The sequence below is a fragment of the Rhea pennata genome, chromosome 11 (assembly GCF_028389875.1).
Source record: "Rhea pennata isolate bPtePen1 chromosome 11, bPtePen1.pri, whole genome shotgun sequence".
Lineage (NCBI taxonomy): Eukaryota > Metazoa > Chordata > Aves > Rheiformes > Rheidae > Rhea > Rhea pennata.
This window is the reverse complement of record NC_084673.1, coordinates 17,526,789-17,548,554: the sequence shown is the minus strand read 5'-3', so window position 1 is coordinate 17,548,554 and position 21,766 is coordinate 17,526,789. Positions and strand designations below refer to the sequence as shown.

The 21,766-nt window shown below is 41.7% G+C and overlaps 1 protein-coding gene across 3 annotated transcripts in view; it reads right to left on the bottom strand.

Moving 5' to 3' along the window:
* The window catches only part of STAG2 (STAG2 cohesin complex component), an 81,270-nt gene extending 68,001 nt beyond the window's left edge, over window positions 1-13,269 (bottom strand). For all 3 annotated transcript variants that reach the window (XM_062584301.1, XM_062584303.1, XM_062584302.1), the window contains exon 1: window positions 13,065-13,269. The gene's annotated coding sequence lies outside the window, so the exon portion shown is untranslated. The remainder of the gene's footprint in view (window positions 1-13,064) is intronic.
* Window positions 13,270-21,766: the final 8,497 nt, after the last annotated feature.

Below are 21,766 nucleotides of genomic sequence, written 5' to 3'. Positions count from 1 at the left end.
CATAACTGGCTGTTGTTCATTTATATTGACAGAAATCGGATTCGCATCTTAAATAAAGATTAGTTAATATTCGTAGAAGACTTTGAACATACAAAATGCTATGTAAGTAGCAAGTATTAAGTCTTCCCACACACTCATTTTGGCATTCCTCCAAGCTGGGTAATCCCACAGAAACATTTTAACAGCAGTAAAAAGAAACTGACATAGATCAGGCAATTGCAGTTGAATTCACAACAGTAGTGTTTCTAAGGAGCACCTACAAAATTGGGAGAACCAGTTCCCATCAGCTATGCTCTTCACCCACTGCCTTCTGCAAATACAAGATCTAAAAGTGCCTCCTGTTCCAATAAGGGCAATATAAATGGACACTGAACAACCTGAATCTCTTTAATCCTCTGTACAATCTAAAATGATCTAAGGAACTTGTTTGACATCACACATTCCACAAAACTCCAAATCTCCTTTTATATGTGTGGCTTTCCTGTAGTCTAGTCAGCAATACTAGGCAACAAGTTCACAAAGCAAAACACAGCATACAGCGTAGCTGTCAGTTTGATTATTTCACACAGAAACTTCCTTCTACAAAGACAATGTATTCAGGCATTATTTTGGCCATTTCTCAGTACTGACTATTTCTCAGCATCTCTGAAGGACAACATTAATATTTCACGAGAAAAGGAAAAAGAAAAAAAAAAAGGCTGTGTCTGATATATTATGAAATGCTCCTGGAGACTGTGACCTGCAACCACAGTACATCTCCCCAAAAACTTCATTAGTTACAAGGGATGGGACCCAAAATTATCATACAGGATGGTCCAGTCTGTAAAAAGGCCAAAGACAACCCCCAAGCATAAAAGCAGCGCTACCCTTAAACCACAAAACTTGAGTGTAAAGGCTCATAAGATCTAACCACATCAGGCTGATAAGCATCCAGCTGAGAAAGGAGGTCTAGCAGGATTTTGACCAACAGCATCTGATGTACCAATAGCCATGCTGAGACTTGAAGAAAATCTTGACAGAGTGGGGGAGGGGACTCTCTCTCCAATCTCCAATGATCCAAGCAACACCTGTGAAACTTCTGACAAGCACATGGCCTGAAACTAAAGAAAAACCAACATAATCTTCTTGTCTGCATAAATAAATACAAATCAACAGCAGAGTCCTGAATTTCCTTGCAGAGATTAACTGGGTCGTTTTAGGAAAAGACACAGATCACAACAAATACGGAATTGCTTTTGGAACTGGCATATAGCCCAAACAGTTTTTAAAGCTGAGATTAGGTACAAGAGTAACAAACGACAGGAGCTGCATTCCCACTGCTGTTCAACTAGACAACTGATACAAAACTTCCAACTATTGAAAGGGGTTGCCCCACTCAATCCTATATTCCTGCTGGTCAAAAACTCCTGCACCCTCCCCTGTAAACAGCAGCACCATTCAACTCCACAAGGATTTAAACAAACAGAAAACTACTTCCTTTTTCTTCAGGTTAGCTCTTCATGCCAGTTCACCAATAAGGTTCAGGCAAGTGTAAGCACAGACGCAAGGCAAATAAAAAAGGCACGTGGTCTGGACACAGAAGCATGCGGACAGGACACAGACATAGGACCACCCATTCAGTGACAGCTAGCCATTAAACTGACTTAGTTACATCATGAAGGCATAACTTCAGTGGCTTGAAGAGAAGAACTACAAAGAAGAGTACGAAAAGAGGGAGGGAACAACTGCATGTGGAGGTATGATCTAAAATGACTTCCAGTTATGTAACCACCCAATTCTGCTCTTTCATGCCAGTTCAAATCATTATTCTCTCCATCAACTATGCTCCTTATAGTTTAAAAAAAAAAAAAAAAAAAAAAATTTCACTGGATTACCAGCCTGATTTCTATCCTCTTTTTTTCTTCTGGATCATCTCAAAAGGCTTTAGTAATTGATTAAAAAAAAAACCACTTCCTCAAACATTTTAGTCAAATATTAATACCTTCTGCATCTGGTAAGACAATGATTCCAAGACTGAGTTACATAAAAGCAGTAATTCATACTTGATACAGTTATGGTATATGTCAGGATTCAATAGAGAAGTCAAAGTGATGCAACTAGACACAGAATATACTTATCAAAATGGTCGTAATGAGCATCAATATATTCTTACGCTTCTCTTTCCTATCTTCCTTGGTATTATTTCCTTCATCTGGGTAACTCATTATCATCTTCTAGGATGCTTAATTCCATACATGCTGTCAAATACTGCTTAATGTTAAAAAACAAAAAACAAAACAAGAAAAACTTAATGAAGTTTCTTAAATTCCCTACTAAAAATGTGGACTCAATCCTTCATTTGAATGAACTCTTAGAATTTTCCAGGCTCCTCTCCTTTGGAGACAGAATTATGCAAGAACACATAAATCCTCTCCCTAAACAAAACTTACCTAACTAGTTTTGTATTCAAGGTACGTTTAATGTATTTTATACCCCCTTGACACACAGAGGAGAGAAACCATGAATTCAGATTTACAGAGATCAAGTATTACTGCATTTGGAGATAAATATGAAGAATCTTAATGCCTGGCCCACATCACATAAAGATGACTTCTGGTATATTCTTCTATCCATAGTGCAACTGAGCCAGAGATCTTTTTTAAGATGCTTGTCACCTTTATATCAGACTGATGTGTACAATCTGTCACAGGGAATGCTGCTCTAAGGCACAAATACTCACTTCCAAGTACAAAACTTTATTAACTTCCATAATACTACCACATCACTGAATAGAAACTTAGCAGTATAACCACTAAGACAATGCAATGAAGCAAAAAAATAAATAAATAAAATGCCCAGAGGCTGATTTTGCTGATTATTTTTCAGCCATCAAGCTGCAAGTCTTCTAGCTTAAAAAACGCTGCTCTATGCATCAGTAGTGCAGTAATATGGTATACACATTGTTACATCAGCGTTGCATTTTAACTGACTTTTTTTTAATTAAGCAAATATAGGTGTAAAGGCATTGCTTTTGAAAATAAGAGCTTATCAAAATAAGTCAACTGGAAGCCCACTTAATAAAACAAGAGCAAATCAAACACAGTATCAGAGATAAAGTGTAAACTGGTAGCAAAGCAAAACAAAACAAAAAAAAGCAAAAGAAAGAAACAAAAAGATCTCACACTCAACAACAAACACTCTTCCTGCATTATCAAAGCACTTGCTTTGAAAATTTTGCTCTAATAAACCATTTTCATGTTTGGTAGATCAATATGCAAAAGCCAGTTTCGCTTTTTTTTGGCCAATACTTTTTCATGCAAGTAACGACAGACCTATACTACAGATGGAATCCAGACACTTGTGCATCTTTCCTTTCTGGTTACCATAGTTTCAAATGAGCTGTATATTTCTTGAAATTATACTTATGAGAAGGAATAAAAAAAGTCCACTGTTTAAATATGAAAACTGTATGTAAGAAGAGCATTTAAGAACCTTTTTGATGGGTTTATCAATGATGCCTAAGTGAACAGGAGACTTGCTTAGAATTAAGAAAATTTTATTTGAAAGGCCCTGTCATGGACATACCAGTGAAGTACGAAGGGGTAAAGATAATAATTAGGATCAGAGGGAAGAAGAAAGTACATACATACCGAAAAAAAAAAAATCTTCCCAGTTGTTTCTGTGGTCTTTCTTCTTTCTCCCAACAATTCCCAATAAAAAAAACACAATCAGCTCTACCCAGGTCACCAGCTTCCCGAACCTCCATGATCAAGGAGTACTTTCCAAACATACTTTTTCTTTTCAAGAGAAGAAAAATATTTTTAATAATTTAAGACAACTTAAGAACTGAAATAAAAAATACCTTCCAACAAAAATATTGAAGCTGGTTGCCAAAGAGATCAGGGAAACTATCTTTTGATAGTCTACTGTTTGTCTACTATTACTTTTTACTAACAGGGAAACTGCCCTTTGAGATATTAAAAGCTTGACTGGATAAATTCCTGAGCACCTGATCTAACTGGACAGGCTTTCAGCAGGAGATTGGACAAGACCTCCAGAGGATTCTTCCATCCTACATGATTCTGTGACCTAGAAAACATGATCTTTTCATTGTAGTGTTACTTCTATGAAGCAATTGCCAGTTTAAAACAGAAGTGTGGAGACCAAAAAGTTTATTTCATGTTAGAAGAATTAAAAGAAAGTAGTTTGGATCCAGTTTTCAAAGATGTACATAAAGCAACGATCAACACAGAACAGTGTATGACAGTTTGCCAAATTGGAATTTCTCTACAAGAATATAGTCTTCACAGAAGATAGTTCAAAATAATAACATTTGAAAACTACTTATGTTACAAATCTTAAATTATGAAAACTGTATTCTTTCAACTTGATTAAAATTGTATTTATTCTGTATATTGCTTCAGAGGAAAAAATGGAAGCAGTTAGTCTCCATCAATTTCACTTCCCATTTGTCTTCCACAAGCACAGCACTACCATTTGGATTGCAGTCACTGGTCATTCTTTTTTTTTTTTTTTTTAATGTAAGTGTTTTTTATCAAGTTTCCCCGGGTTTCTCCCATGGTGAAACATTACAATTAATTCAATTCTCTGCTTCTAATGAGATGAGAAATAAAAATGTGAAATACTGCCTGTAGTCAGGATGTGCCTCCTTATTACTCAAATTAAATTATTTGACCACTTTACCCATAACTATCCAATGTGCCTTATTCCAGAGCTCATGTCACATAGCATCATCTTAAAAATTGAGAACTAGACACCTAACCCCATGCTACATGAATTACAAACCTGTATTCCTGATATTTACTACCTACATTTTGTTTTTTACTAACCTTCAGTTACCCATCTATTAAATTGCCCATCGTCAGATAATAAAAACAACATATAAAAAATACAGATTTTAATACCACCTCCCAAATCACCTACCCACTCTGTAAAAACTTTCCTCATACTGAACATTCCCTGATGTAAGATTACACTCTCACAAAAATATCTTCAATTATATTACTTGCATATTATCTGCTTACTAAAACTTGGTATGGTCCTAATTTCCAAAATGTCCTTTCTTAAAGAATTAAGCAGAAGTTTTACCTAAATGTGTAACAGATAATTGCATTAAAGAGAAAGAAAAGCCTTATCCCAAGCAACTTATTTTTATTTGAAAACAAAGTAAAACTCAATCTTTATCCCCAGATAAGATAGTGTAAAGAAAGCACTCCATAAAACATAGGCTGAAATCCTATTTTATATTAAAAACACATAAAAAAAACCCCACGCAATCTAATCATAGCCAAGAACTGCAACATTACCTTCAAATCAAAAATATCAAAGCCCTTCCAGGGAGATCACAATTTTTAAGCAATGAAAAAAAACAGTGCATTAAGCCACCTTTTCAACGTGACAGCACCATGTCTTCCAAAGATGTGTTGAATTGACAGTGTGTACACACTAAACAGTGCCTGTAACATAATGGGGATGGGGTAGTACCAGGAGAGGAAGAAACTCAGGAGGAAGCTGCAGGTAAGGTTAGTTGTCCTGCGGATCACATAGAACTCATTCACTGGCCAAAAACTGAGCAGCATTTCACCAAATCTTGGCAGCAGCTTGATGCCAACACTGGAACGTAATCTCCACTAAACAGAACATGTATTCCTAAGGTTTGTTGTTTCTTTTTAAGTGGTCAGTTCTGAAAATCTTCTGAGAGTTCCAAGATTTCAGTATATTTTATTTCTTTTCATGATTTGCTAATAGAAAATCCTGAAATTTGCACTTAAGTTGTAATTCCTTAATCTAGACAACAGTAGACATACATAATGCAGACCAAAATATATCAGCATATATATATATATATATATATATATACACACACACACACATATACACAAGAAAACTTTTCCAAAATATAATCAAGAAACTATAGGCAAGCTTGTAAATTCCCTTGTAAACTCCCTTTCTCTAAATCACTGACTACCCTTAATCATAACAAAAATATAGAAGAATAAAATGCATAGTAAGTTGCATAAAGTCAAGATTAATAAACCATCAAATTCCAATCCATAAGTAAATACAATGTCACATTTACAATGGTGACATGTATTGATGTCACCAGACATCACATGTTCTCCTTTCTACGTATGTGTTCTAAGGCAGGTACTGTGGTTATCATCTCAACCACGTATCACAATCTGCTCTTCAATATATGCCAATCTTCTCATATTTACTGACTCTTCTGATCACATTGTTTTACAAAAATTACCCCTCCAGAGGATCGGGGCAAATGTTACAGCTAGCTACACAGTCAAAAAAAATTATAGTAGAGACAACAATAAAGTACGTATCTGGATAAACCAGTTACATGACAGCTTACTTCTCATTTCCTTCAGCAGGAGCCACATAAGACAAAAGGTAACAGCATACAATTACAGTTCTAGATGTGCTTTATTTTCTGACTCAGAGGGGGATAAAAGAGCTTAAAAAACAAACTTGGTTCCCTCCTGTGTCTCTGTAGCCAGTAAAAGCTAGAAAAGAGTCAACTGTTGCACAAAAGCCAAGGGGCTGTTGGCATAATCTCTAGGATCTTTTTCTTCTTCCCCCCCCCACCATACTCTCTACTCTTCAGTTAGGTGCCAGATCCCTACTTAGGCCGGACCAACTAAGGAAAAAGAAGTTACTGAGACAACAGAAACTCTTCTCCACTCTCCCTTCTTCTCTACCCAGTATCTCAGATCTATACATTTTCTTAATGGTGCAATACTTGACAATAGAAAGATACCAAAGAGCAGAGTATAGCGCTGTGAAACACTGCAATGGCATAACCCGCCAAATTTAGGACTCTTCAGTCTAGTCTTAGTGATCCTGACCATCAAACTTTTCTCCTTCTTTCCCAGAAGTTTTATAGTCAGAAAAAAAGAAAAAAGAATAAAAGAAAAATACTGAAAGGATAAAGAGCTATCAACATAAAAACTTCTTTGTGAACAGTAAGATGTTTTCCACAAGATAGAATCCAATCAGGCAATGGCCTCAAACTTCCCAAATCGTACAAGTCAATATTGGCTCTAAATTTGACCATGGTGATATAAATGAGGCGAGCCTTCTTCAGAAGCTTCCATTACTTTATAATTATTCTCCAAAGGGGGGGGGGGGGAAGGGGGGGATCCAACTTCACTGGACTCTCATGAACTGCAAAATGAGATAATAATTTAAAGAAAACAACAAAAACATATTTTGAATCCTCAGCTCTTAAAACACAGATTTTTATTTTATCACTAGTAGGCAAATATGTGATTTTGTTGAAATTCACATTGGATTTAAAGGCCCACCCTTAAACCACATGTTACATGTCTTAAACCACTAGACATGTTAAAAACTTAGATTTTTCTTCTAATCTAAAAATCCAACCCAAGTCACTGAACCAATCTTCAAATATGAAAATTGCTCACAGAAAAGCAGGAGAGTTTAACCATTTTATTCCAGAAATAACCCTTTTAACAGAAAAAATGCTAGCACAAGAACTTCAGTTATGCTAACAGAATATTGCAATGATTACCGTAAGATTCCCCCCACCAAAAGTTACTTTACTAAAGCAGAAAGTCAAGACTCCCTACCTTCACAAACTACCCTCCCAACATGGCTTTTCCATGGAAACTCTTTCAAAGCCTCAGCAGCGCCCTCTGGAGTGCAGGGGTGGCTGATGCAACAGCAGCTACCTAAGGCCATATTAAACGGCTACCATTAGCTCTGAGGCTCTAGAACTTGCTCCAGAAGGAGCTCAATCTTCAACAGATTAAAGGAAGCAACAGGGCACAAACTTCCTGATAGGTATAAATCTTAAGTCTTAACCAGGACTTCTGATTTGCCTGTAGTCTTATTTAGTTCCACCTATGTCCATAGCCAGCAGGACAGAAATGGGAGTAGGTCAGGGGGAAGGAAGGGGACAGGTCAGACCAGACCACAAAATTGCTAGGGCCAGTGACAGAGCAGCCATGGAACTGAGCAGTGGTTCCTTCATATATTTACCCTTTTACTTCAGAAGCAGAGATGGCTCTAGATGTGAGATGGCCTTTGAATATAAATCTATGCAATAAGCCTACATAGTGGCACCATTTAAATTTTTGTGGCACATATGGAAAAGAGCTCTGTCCATTTTTCTACAGATTTTCCGTGTATAAGCTTCCTATTTTCCAAACTAAGAATTCCACTGTTCTCTTATTCACCCTGTTTTTCCCAAGGACTGGATTATCACTTCATTCTCTCCACTTCATCAGTGATTCTCATATAAGGAAGTTGAGGACCATACAGAAGTCTCTCAAAATATAACTGTTTCAAATGCTATTGAGAATATTAAGCTTCTATCACTTCTTTCCATTACAGACAATTAATGAAGCAGAAGAAGCTCCTAGAAACTCCAGCATCTAGCTGACAGAGACAACATCTCTATTTATCTTTTCTGCTACATTCTTGATTGCTCACTCAAAAATTCTTCACAGTAACATTCTGGAAATTTACATTCACAATATTCTCTGAGGTTTTTGCGTTAATTGGAGAGGTATTAAGAATGGTCACATTGTAGGTAAAGATTGTACCAGAGTTCAAAACCCCATCTTACTTGACTAAACATGGCACTCCAATGATACAACCAAGACACTTAAGTAACCACCAGAATACTCAGTTACTTTTGGGGATTCATTTGACAAAAATAAACCAAGTGGTTCAGGGTTACTTTAAATCCTAAAACCTGTTTATGTTGCCACTCAGTTCCATAAAACCTCATCTCTTGTAACATTTCCTTGCAGTAGGACAACTGACACAGTAGCAGCACAAATGAAGATGACGCAAGTCAGGACTTCCAGATCATATTAAGTTTGAACCTTAAATGACAAAAAGCAGTCTAATAAAAATAAGTTCATAACATTCTGATATGTTAAATACTACTTCATGATTTGATTAAGTTGAATGCAGCTGCTTCCACCAAGGAGAGCACTCACTTTCAAGCAGCTTATAGCCTGCAGCTATTTCCTATAAGAGACTGTACTAGCATATAATATTCAAGAGAAGCTGTCTCTATTTCTTTTTTAAAGGGATTCAGTTTGTTTATAAGTCTTACTGAAAAAAGCAAAACTAAAGAGACCGCCTGTCAGATTTTATTTATTCCCCTTCCAAGCAAAAATTAATTCCCTCCATACATTTCTGTCTTTAAGAACTTCAACATGTAAAGCAACAATGTGATATATTCATGGAATTTGAGTTAAGACTAAAAGGCAGTTAACTGAATCCTGCTATTTTGAAAATAGAATGCTGTTTAATCAAGTAGCACGCCACTTTTTTTAACTGAAAATATTGTAATGAAGCTACTGCAACTTTTTGTTGTTACACAATTCTCAAATACTTTTGGTATATTGAAGCATCATAGCATTATTAATTTGAACTTATTCAAACCAAATGATAATTTCTTTAATTTCTAATGCTTTTGGTTGTAAAATACCAAAAAAACTTAATGCCTAAAAGGAATGATCTGTGTAGGAACAGCTGTTGATGTGGTTAGGACCTTGTAGGGACAGGGAAGATTAACTTTACTCAGCGTTATCTTCCTGAAGCTATAAATGGATGAAAAAGATTCACGTACATAACTCCCATATTTCATACTTGGGCCAGAGTTATCTGAGCACTAGGAAATTTCTCCAGAAAATTAAGGAATACCTCTCCCACTCAACCCCATCCACATGGCTGTTTTCATGTCTGTTTGTATTTAAGCTAATGTAACACCCAGTGTTAAATTCACCACAGCAACAAAAATCAGACTTCTCCCACAAGTTGCTTAAAATCCACCTGCACATGATATAACAAAATATCATTGGTTTTGCTACAAAACAACCTTTGCAGCCCCACTGGTCACAAAGCAGGATGTGTGGAGAGAGCAAATAAGAATTATTTTTCTCCTCTGTATCATTTGATACTTTCTTAGTCTTCATTTAACTTATCAGAAAGTTACGGGGATGCTATCCCATCAACTCAAGTGCTGAAAGCAGCAAAAATGATTAAGGCTTATGCCTACAACATGGTGGATGTTTTCCACTTTTTTTTCATTTTTACATTAAACTATTAAGTTCAGTACCAGAAAAACACTAGAGTAGTCAAAATAAGAATATTGCATTTAGGGAGAAGAGTATATGGAAAAGAGGGAAAGTCATTTCAAGTGGCTAAGCATTGTAAACGAGAAAGAAGTCATCAATTGGCAAGAATTAATAGTGAGATCTGCTATACCTGGAGAACATTCTACCACAGGAAATGGTAGGAACCGTAGTCTGATTATTTATTTACAAGACTGAACAAAACTCTCAGATAGCATGAAAACAATCCTACAATGGTTTCGAGGGAACAGATCCAAAAGGCGTTTTCCTCACCTTCTAATTTAACAAAACTCAACGAAATTCTGAAGATATGGAAGTAATTTACACCAAGTGACCTTTATGCTGAAGTCGGCTTTCTGAAACAGCTGCGCTTTAAGCACATTTCAAGTAGTACCAGCTGTGAAAGCCGTGTTTTCTGAATGTAAATACAAACTACGCCGAAAGCGCGGCTGTCCGTAAGCCGGCGGACGTGCCGGGCGCAGCCCCTGCCCCCGCCGCCAGCCCGCCGCGCTCCCGCCCCGGGCGCAGGAGGAAGCCACCGCCTCCCGCCCGAGCGCTGGCCAATGGGAGGCGGCGCGAAGGAGGCGGGCGAGCGCGGCGAAAGCACGGAGCGGCCGCGGCTCCCGAGCAGGCCCGGCGGGGCCGCGTGTGACGCACTTCGGTAACCCGACCCCTCCCTGGCCCCCGCCGGCGGGATCGCGGCGCTGACATGGCCCCTCCTCACCCCGCCGACGGAGACGGCGGCCGCCGAAAGGCGCGACTTGGACCGCGCCGCGCCGCCTCCCGGGCCCCTCGTTACAGCCTTATCGGGGAGGGGAGCCGCCGGCCGGACCGCACGCTCCTCCGAGGGGACGGCGAGGAAAAATAAAGGGGTCAAAGGAGCAGATAAAGCGCCCGATGAGACCGGACACAATAGGGTGTGGCTCCAGCGAGCATACGGGAAGAGAGAACTTAAAGTGAAGGGCGGGGGGGCAATCAGTTTAACCGGCCTGCCAAGAATTAAAAAAAAAAAAAAAAAAAAAAAAAAAAAAAAAATCTAGTAGCTACAACTCAAGACTCGGCGGTTGTTCAAAGTTTGTATAACTCCGAACACAGCATCTCGTGGGAAGACAACAAAGTAATCACTAAATCACGACCTTAAATTAATAAATAAAAAGCACCGAGAGTTAAGAACCTTTTATGTTCTCGGGGGGGTGGGGGGAGGGAGGTCCCAGGTTTTTACGGGACGGATGGATTATACAACGCGACTGGCTATGAAGGCATGGAGAAACAGACCACGGAGAGAGCGAGGACATCGATGCATACACTCAAACCCGATAAACCCAGACACCAGAAACGAGCAGTGTGTTCGCGCAGGGACAGAAGAACATATGAAAAACAAGGCCTCCAAGTTCAGCCCAACTATTTGCTACCGCTCTCCTCTAATCCGCCACTCGCTCCTGATCTCCCGTCCCTAACGAGCTCCTAACCACGTCAACAACTGTATTTTTTAGGCGTACAGAAAAAATAAATGCCCAGGAAAGAAAAACACCAGGAAAGCTCTCGCTTCCTACCTGGGCAGGGTTCAGCTCAGTTCAGTGAGTGCCGGGAAGGAGGGGGGCAGAGGAGCACTATCTAAAACAAAAGTGGCGCCAAAACCCCCCAGTAAGAAGCATTCTTCCTCCTCCTCCCCTCCCCCCGCGGAGCCGGCGAGAGCCCAGCAGGGCTCCAGCAACACGCGGCTGCCGGCATCAGGCGTCCCCCACACAAGTTGGCAATTGCCCTTTCTTTACAAAAAAAAAATAAATAAATAAAATAAAGCCGGACGGAAACTGCCACAACTCTTCCTCTTGGTGAGCAGCGGCCGAGGAGCTCGCCCAAAGTCACTCAGAGGGAAAAAATAGCCCCACAAAGGCTCTCCGCGGTGCCGGGGGGGGGGGGGGGGTGAGGGGGGGAGCTCGCCAACTCTTTCGGAAGAGGCAGCGAAGGGAGGCGGGGGGAGAACCGCGCAGGTCAGTCCCCATGCTCTCACTTAAGTCGAGGAAACTCTTTTTCTCTGGCCCTCCACTAAAGTCGCCCAGGAGAGGCTGCCGGAGTTGCCCCAGACGGAGCATTGCCTCGGCAGAGATGGGGCAGAGAGGAGGAGGAGGGAGATACTGAGCCCTCGACACTTCCCTCTGCGGGGAAGTGGCTGGGAGCGCGGGGCTGGCAGGAAGAGCTCAGCTGCCGGGCGGCGGGAAGGCGGGGGGCAGGGAGCGCCCGCCAGCGAGCGCTGTCAGGTGCGGGAGTCCCTAGCCTCCCTCCGACACCCGACCCCAGGGCAGCGCCAGCCGCCCCACCATTTTCTCGCGCGCGCCGCGCGGCCCGGCTCTCCCCTCCCCCGAGCGCGGCTCGCTCGGTCCGCAACGGCCCCGACCCCGCTTCCCTCCCCCCGCGAGTGGCCCGGCCCGGCCCAGCTCGCCGACACACACACACACACACACACACAATGCCCGAGTCCTCCATCTTGCCAGCAGCCCTTGCTCGGCTCGGGAGAAGGGGGGAGGAGGAGGAGGAGGAGGAGAAGGTGGTTCTCCATTTTAGCTCGCTGAGTGCTGGGCCCAGCTCGCCCGCGGCCGACTCCGGGGCGGAGGAATGGGGCTCCGGGCGGGCAGTGGGGGCCGCTTTCGGCGCCCTCTCCCTCTCTCGTTCGCGCTCTCGCTCTCTCCCCCCCTCCCTGCCGAGGCGCGCTGGGAAAGGGGGGTGGGGAAGCGGGGGGCTGGAGTGTTTTCGCGGCTCGGCCCCGCCGTCCTCCATCTTGACTGCGCTGAGTCTCTGTGGCCAGCCGGCCTAGCGCCCCGCGCCGTCCCCGCGGGCCCGGGAGCCGCAGGCGCGACCCCAGCCTCTCTCCCGAGCCACACACTCCGATCCCGAGTCCCCCCGCCAAACTTCCAGAAGCTTCGCCGCCATTTTCTAACTTACCTTGCCCAGTGTCGGCGTAGGCAGCGAGGAGGCCCAGGCTCGCTGCTCCGCTCCTATATCCGCGGCCCGGCTGCCGGTTGCGCGCCTGGCCCAGCCCGGCCCGGAGACTTCGCCACGGAGGGGGGGTTTGGGAACGGCGCTGGGAGCGGGCAGGTTATTTAATTTGGCGGCGGCGCTGGGGATTGTTTGGGGTGTTCGCTGCTCGGCGGCTCGCGAGCGAATGGAGGGCGCAGGCGCCACCTGGCGGCCACCGGGCGAGGCCCGCTCTCCTGGGCGTGGGGCGACATCTGCCGGCCGCCCGCGGGCGGCCGCGCTGAGCGGGGTAAACAAGGTGCGGCGCATGCGCGCGCCGCCCGCCGCCGGGCCGAGGGCGGGGCCGCGGCGCGAGCGGCCGCCGCCGCCGCCGGGAGGCCGTGAGGCGCGGGAGGCGCGGGAGGCGCGCGCGCAGCTGCCGGCTTCATTCACGGGCAGGATCGAGCAGCGGACCGGGGGGGGGGAGGCCGGCGCGTCCTCTGTGCCCCCTCGCAACACCGAAGCGATATGAAAACGCGTCACGGCTGCATCCAGCTGGCACAAAGTCCGGTTTCTCCAGCGATAGCTCCGTAACCGCCTGCCGTTCGGCGTGGGAGCCGGTCGTCAGCGTCAGGGGCTCCGGGGCGAGGCGGCCGCGCGGCAGGGCCGCCGCGTCGGCTTAGGCAGCCCAACCGCCGGGGCCCTTTCCGAGGCAGCCGGGGTCCTGTCCGCGCCTCCTTCGCTCTCCTCCGGGTGCTACGGGGGCCGGGGAGGAGAGCGAAGGCCGCTCCGGGAGGCCGCGGCAGCAGCGATCGCTGGCGGCCCTTGGGGTGAAGGGGAGTCTGCCCGAAACGCTCCCCGCTCCGGCCCCTCGCCGAGGGCTCCCGGCTGAAATCTGCCTTCGCTCACCTGCTCTGACTGTGATTCCTCCTTTCCTTCCCTCCTTTTTCCCTCTTTCACGTTCATACAAACTTGAAAAGATCACATAAAAGTAGTATAGAATACTTAACCATCGCAAGTTTTATAGCTGGCTATTTTATAAACACACGAAGTAGATTCCTCTGCCTTTTTTTTTTTTTTTTTTTTTGGTCTTGTGTAGTGCTAAGCATGTTACTCATCCTAAATAGTAAAGCACATAAGCTTATAGTTAGGTAGTTAGGTCAGTCAGCAGAAGAATATTTTTGTCTTAGTCATTAGTCCTTAATCGTCCTCTTGTGTTTATCCACTTTTAATTGTTTTTTTGGGGGGGGGCGGGGGTGGATGGAGGTTAGCGTAACTTAGCAGGCGCTAAACCAAGTTCTTGTGTCTGGCAGCCTAACAAGGCAGGGCTCTGCGGAGGAGAGCGTCCATCCCTCCCAGCCCTTTCAAAGCTAAGGTGAGGCATCCGAGAGCGAATGGCGCTTTTAGTGGGGCTCCTGATCAGATGAGGAGCGTTTAAAATGAAATGCTAATGTTATTTGACAGGCAAAAAGCAGAGTACACTTAGGTATTTTAAAATAAAAACAACATTAAAATTGTTCATTCTGTTGTTTATGAGGGAAGAAAATGAGCACAAAGACTCCCTTTTTGGAAACACTTTAAAATAGTATCTTGAATGTTCAGTCAGAGAAATATGTTCAAGGTTTCAGTTACAGGTGCTGTTGCTGATCTCAAATGTGAATCTGTTCATGACTGGAAGTTGTAGAAGAATTGTGAATAAAAGATAGTCTGTTAAAAAAAAAAAAAAGACTCAGCCAAATTTTAAACTTGTACGTGTTATATACAGTTGTTAAATAACAAAAAGAAAATATCAAAAGGAGCCTGACTGCTTTGTGTAAAAAAAAAAAAAAAAAAAAGACTCAGCCAAATTTTAAACTTGTACGTGTTATATACAGTTGTTAAATAACAAAAAGAAAATATCAAAAGGAGCCTGACTGCTTTGTGTCTGCTCCTACAAAGTTAGCTTCTGATAACTACCAGATAAATTTGACAAGTTTAAGACAATTTTTATGTGAAAATAAACTGCACATGTCCAAAGCCAACATTTTGGTAGCACTTGAAATTCAAGTACTGTATGCTCTGCTTGAAATATAGTAGTCTTTAGATGAAAACTCAAATATGAAACGTTGAAAACTTGTATGAGCTACTGCAAGAGCTGATCAGTCAGGTGTACTTAAAATCCAAGTACTGATCCATGTGTATCTGATATTTGGTCTACTGAGAAAACATAGTTCAAAGACACTTGACTTCACTGCTGAGATCTTTTATGTAAATGTATTTAACAGAAATAAAGCATGATGTAGATTTAGGGTGTGTTTTTTTGCTGGAATGAGTGTACAAGTGCTGACAGATAGTTCAGCCGGTTACCAAAGCTGACTCAGACCTTAAAGGTCCAGATTCATGTCCTGACTCATATGGCAAAATTTGGGGTTTAAACTTGTGACAACAAATGTGGAAACATTCTACAGACTTGACCCCCAGGTGCAGCCACATTGTACAATTTGTTGGTCACAGAACCTGTATAAGCAGGTTTTCCAATTCATTTCTTCCCTCCTGGTCACTCCGTTCACCTGTTTGTGTGGCTGCTGCCTAAGCAGAACTGGTACACGATCAGAGAGAGGAGGGCACATCACTTGTTTTTTAAGTGATTGATTTTTTTTTTGACTAGATCATTTCTCAGATCCTGTTCATGATCCTGTTTATGTACAGGTACATAAACAATTGAATTAGCACAACTGAAGGTGCAGTGAACTTTTGGTGCCTGGGATGTTTGCGGTCTGGTCCAGTGAAGAGACGATAGCAGTCTCCTCAACCAGCTGTGCCCTGGAGGGATTCATAACACAGAACCATGCTCAGATCATACAAATAGCTACCATAAACCAGTTTATATAAATTATATTTAAGAAGCAAACAAAAGAATCGCTCAAACTGTGTAGGAATATAGAGGACAGAAAAATGGAGCAGGTTCTTAAAATAACCATTAAATTTGTTGTCTTTGGAGGGACAAGACAACAGTCTGAAGAGCCTAACTTCTGCATTTTCCCTGTGAGCTGTCTGATCATGCCTGTAAGACTGAACCTTCCCGTTGGTTCAGCAGGGAGGATGAGATGAAAAGCATTTGCTCTGGTAGCAGACCACTTTTTCTAAGCTAAGTGGTGGTGACTGTTCCAGAAAGGGCTTCTACCACCTTTCCAGACTCTGAGGAAATCAAAGAACATCTGGAGGTTTCTATATGGGTTTTGAATAGTAGCATCCTTCCTAATACAATGAAAGAGAAAGTTGTGTTATCCAAACATGATAAGGAAATGTTTTTAAATTCTTGCCTTCCCAAGAAGTATTTATATCTGATAGAAAACAAAGCCTGAGAGAAATGATAGGAGAAAGTATTCTTTGGGACTATGTCATCGTTCTCATAACAGCCATTCTTATGAACTTTAAAGTCCGTTATTACTAACACTGAGCCCAGTTCAAAGATGATTTAAGAAAAACTTTACAGTAGGAATTTTTACTATGCTGGATCCAAATAGAGTTCTTGATCAGATTCACCCATTTAAGAATGGACTTGGTATCTGTCCTTTCCTCACACTATGTCTCAGTTAATGGCCAGAGGTTCACCACTGCAGAAGATCTGAATTCACGCAAGCTGCCAGAAAGCTGATTCATTCTTTCAGGCATGAGACTCAGGCTAACGCTGCTTTCTTCTCTTTGAGGGCAGCAGAACAGGAACTCCCTCTGCAACTCTGTTTCCTCTTTCCTGTATTAAAAAAAAAAAAAAAAGTCACAACCCTTTATCATGCCTTTATTTATTTAGTAAAGATTTGCTTATGAGAGCTGGAAATAAAGGAAAACAAAACAGAACTTCTGTGCTGGATTCATGCCAAGGTGAAGAAGGGAGGTGGTCACTTTGAACACCTCTCCTAGATAGAAAATACTCCTCTTTTTATTTGGTTAGCTGAGTATAGGTGGGAAAAGCAAACTTCTCAGTCAGATTTTATTTTCTAGATTTCTGAAACTGGCTCAGTCACTCCAGGGAAATCTAGACTAAATCCTTTTGGAGATAAACTATTACATAAGAAACAAAATAAAGACCAAAAATGGGTTACTTTCCTGTAATTTGCAGGCGAGAGATTTCACATCAGTAGCTCCTTAGGCCTTTCCTTGTTCTGTGACTAATGTCTTTCTCTTGTCACCTTGTCACCTACATGCAACACCCCCATGTGCCCTGTTTCTCATCAGGCATTTGTGCCTGCCCTGCTCTCAGACTGGCAAAGGAAAACAGAACACAGTTTGTTCCCTTATCACCAAAAAGAAGGAAGCTTTTAACCCTGCCTTATTATTGGCTCTAGAAATTAATAAAAAGGGTCACATTTGCCTCCCAGCTAGTTCCATTAGCAGCAGCCTTAATCAGCAATCTGTCCCACTTGCTACCTAACACCCCACCCTGCCTCTCCTGTTTGAGATGAGGTCTTCTTCCTCTGTCTTCTCGAGATTAAAATTCTTTGGTCAAGTTTTAAAGTTTTCATCACCAAAATTGACACAGTTGGAAGGCAAATGTAGGGCCACAGCAAGCACAGGTAGTAAATAACTCACAGCCCTTCTCCAAGGCTCAGGCAGGAGGAGGTGTGAGGCACCTCCTCACAAGGCACAGCTTGGTGTTGTCTGCAGCCGAGGGCGAGCTCTGCTCCTGAGCCATAGGCACCCTCCAGCCTCCTTCCAGCAGAGACAAGATCAAGCCACGCTTGTGTCCTGCAGGTGATCCAGGCAGAGGGATCACAAATCAAGGATCTTGTTATGAGTCAAGGGCCATGAGAGCCCCAACGACAAAATCTGCAGAGGAAGCATGGGATCTGGAGATGTGCTTCAAATTAGCCAGCTGGGTGAATCAAGGGCACGATTAGGTGAGGTGAGAGTGGAACTGGGACAGAAGCACTGTTACTCAGCTTAACCTCTGCCCAAGATTATAGAGCAAAAAGATTGTGCTAAAACAATTAAACAATGGATTCAATGACAGCTATGTTTGTCAATGAGCTTTGAAGATAATACTCCACCAAATGAAGCAGATAGCTCCCTTGTATAGTTTTGGGCAAGCACTAGTTTTGGATGTTGACAATGCATCAGTTTAACTATGTGTCTGTCCCCCCCCCACAAATAAACTACAAAAGCTGGAAATTAGAGGGTTAAAGTGGGAGTATATACACTATACAGTAAGAGAGATAAGGTTCTTGAGATACTGATTATTTTTCAGACAATAAGCACGAAGCTTCCAAGTTTTTCTATTGCATTCCTACTTGTTACATGCCCAAGATCCTACCTGTTACCTTCAAGCCAGTACTTTGGTGTAGTTTTCCTCATCAGCCACCATTAAGGTTTCTCTCAACCAGCACTTCTCAGGCGTCACCTCCCTTCCCAGTCACGCTTAGGGCTCGAGGCTGTTCACGCTGCCTGAACTCCCTAGCACCGCACAGCATGTAAGCAGCGCCAAGGGTGATCTTGCTTTCATTAGCGGCAATTGTGGTTCGAAGGAAGTGGCATAATAGATAAAAAGTAGCAAGTAATACAACAGTATTAGTTTATGAGATTCATGTGCAATTCATGGTTGACACAGATGCTCAAAATAGTTAAAAAAAACTTAAGAATGTAAATTAATTTAGCATGATTATAGTACTCCCGGGAAGCCTCAGAGTGACAGCAATGGCACCTGAAGTGGTTGGGATTCTCCCCCCTCCCCTCTGGCAAAAGGTACAGTGAGGAAGTACATTAATATATATAAGCACCTAGGACAGCGATTCCCAAATCCCTAGAAGTTAAACTTAGGTCCATTATTTGTAATTTGCAGTTATGAGCCCAACAGAAGGGAGGCTTCCAACCTGAAGCATGGGTCCTCATTACAAAAATTTGCAATTATCAGTTAAGCATAAGGTTCTTTATGAACTTACAAAAGGGCTAAACTATGATGTACAAATGGATGCCAAATTAATGCTGCTTTTGGTACATTATATTTTGCAATTGTATCTGGATCAAAAAATTGCTTCATTGGAAGCAACAGAGTTTTTTTTTTTTTTGGATCAACAGAGTTCCTGTACTGACTGCACAAGGATGTGTGTCCTAACATCACAAGCATGCTAAAGTCAATCCTAGACTCTGAAGCTCAATTTCTTATGCAAGAATTAAAAGGAAGAGACTACTGTAGCTTGACAACCACTTTCAAAAAGCTCGTATTTAGAAGATTAACTATATGGCTTAAGTGAATCTCGTCACACTGTGCAAAAAGTTACGTAAAAGAAATTGTGTCAGATTTTTGCAGCAAGATTAACTTCATAAGATTAAAAAGACAACATGAATGATTTTAAATACTGCCTTGGAAATTTCTTGAATTTAGATTAATTCATTCTCCAAAATTTGCACACAACCATATGCAGGTTCTACTAATCTTGACTTTTCAATAATTATTTTAATTATTCTGCTGGATGTTTTCACAGCAAGACTCTGCAAAAGTGTTTTTATTTTTTCAATAGTAAACTTCATTTTGCCATCTAAAAGCAAAACCCTGATTTAAATACCTCTCCAGTACATTTCTAGCAATTTTCACTGAGGAATCTTTTTACCTTTGCCATCTTGAGTAGCTGCCCAGGCTATAAAGGTGTAAATTAGTACTTAAGATTAAGACTTAAGACAATTAAGTTGTTTTCATCTATATTAACTATACCACAAATATGTAATATTTTAATACACTTCTCTCCTAGATTTTCCTGAATATTTTGTTTATCCAAGTAACTTATAACTCACCAAAATGTACTCTCTTCTTTCCTGTCCTAGGGAAAAGTGAGTCCTTTTGTTAGCTCAGCCACACAATTGTATTCTCTGAATTAACAACCCCAGTAGTTTTACTGTAATGCTGATTTCAGTCTTGTTTAAATAGGGACTCCTGATTAGAAAAAAGTAACAATAAAATTTGAATTTCAGCAAAGGTTCTTTATTGTCATGGGTCATTTATCGCCATGTATAAGCCATGTAACAAGTGTAACTTTGTACAGCAGTGTCAGTGTATCTCTTTTGAGGCAACATGACACAGTGACATTCATGAAGACAATGACGTATTTTCAGCCATGTGAAGGACAGGGCCACGAGGAAGGAAAGATTATGGAATTTGCAAGCTACTCAGTAGAATTTGTGCACATAGAACACACAAATATGGGAAAGGAAGAGGATATTCACTCATACTTCAATTCCATGAGAAAAAAGTAATCTCACTAGACAGGCTCTTCCCACTCAGCTACACAAGGAAGGCAGCCACTCTTCACTGAACAGGGTCAGTAGTTAAGGACAATCCAGCCGGGTGTCTGGAAAGCCTGGGTTGCAGCCACGGAAGTGATTCCTGTCACCCACTTCACATCCAGCCTTCTTGCCAGGCTTGCTGATAGGACAAAGCGGAGGGTGAGACAGGAGCACTGTTCAACAACTCTCTGTTCGCGTACTGATCTCTGCAGAAAAATATCGTGAAAGCCAGAAAAATCTCCAAATCCTTTCTTACTTTATAAAGAATTGACCTTCCCTTTGCGTAGGCTGTATATATAATATACTGGAACTTGTAAGCCTGGAACAGCAGAATAGACGCTCTTCTGAGTAGTTATTCATTGCATTATGGCGATATATTATGGCAGCAAATTTCACTGCTCCTTGTAAGGTTTAATCCTAGTATACGATGCTTCACTTCAGCTTCAAGTTTCAGGTGAGCATGGTAATCAGATTTTTGCATTAACTTCTCACTCAGCTATATGTCAATTTTAACAGCCCACTATATTTAAATTTTGGTTCATTTTAATAAGAACAAAAATAAAAGTTTACTTTAAAGGCCCACATCCTAGGTTAACGGAAATGCTTTGGAAAGCCTGACCAAGTATTTGTCCTATAGCTTCAGGCTACACAGCTAACAAAAAAAAAAAAAAAACATTTGGGCAGGCATTATTGCCAAAACTAATCATGCAATATTAAGAAAATGTTTTAAACATTCTACTTACAAAGGAAAGTTGATCCAAAAAAAAAAAAAAAAAACCTATAATCAATGAAAATCTCTTCACTGTGCAATAGACTTTAGATCAAGCCCAAAATGTATGAAAGAGTACGCAGAGTTAAGTATCTGCAGAATTCCTCCTGCAGGCTCCAGCATTCTGTGGAGTTAGTCTACATTACTTTTCAAGCTTTCACATTTCAAGAAAATGAGAAAAACTGAATGTGTAAAAAAACCTTTTGAATCTATGTTTTTTCCTTATTTTATCCTTCTGTTCTTAAGCGAGGCATGCAATGTCTATGTTTTCTAAAAAGAAAAATTTCCAAAATGTATTATTGAAAACCTATGTAAAGTTCTCATGTATCTATAGCAGTAAATAGTTCTGCCACTGTCAGTAAAATGGAAGAATCATTTTACATAGAAGCCAACAAAGAAATAGCTACAGAAAAGCTTGAATATATACTGCTGACACCTGAATACATTCCATAGCTCTTCATTCCAAATACCTCTTCTATAAAATAATCTTCCAGGCATCCTTGAAAAGACAGTTGTTAGAAGGACAAAGAACCCATGTTTCTATTCCACTTATTTGCACTCTCCATTTCTACCTCTTTAAATATCCAGCTCAATATCAGTCTCTATGAAATTTCTCCTCTGTTTTAGACACTGACAATCACAGCAATTTGGAAAAAAGAAAAATCTT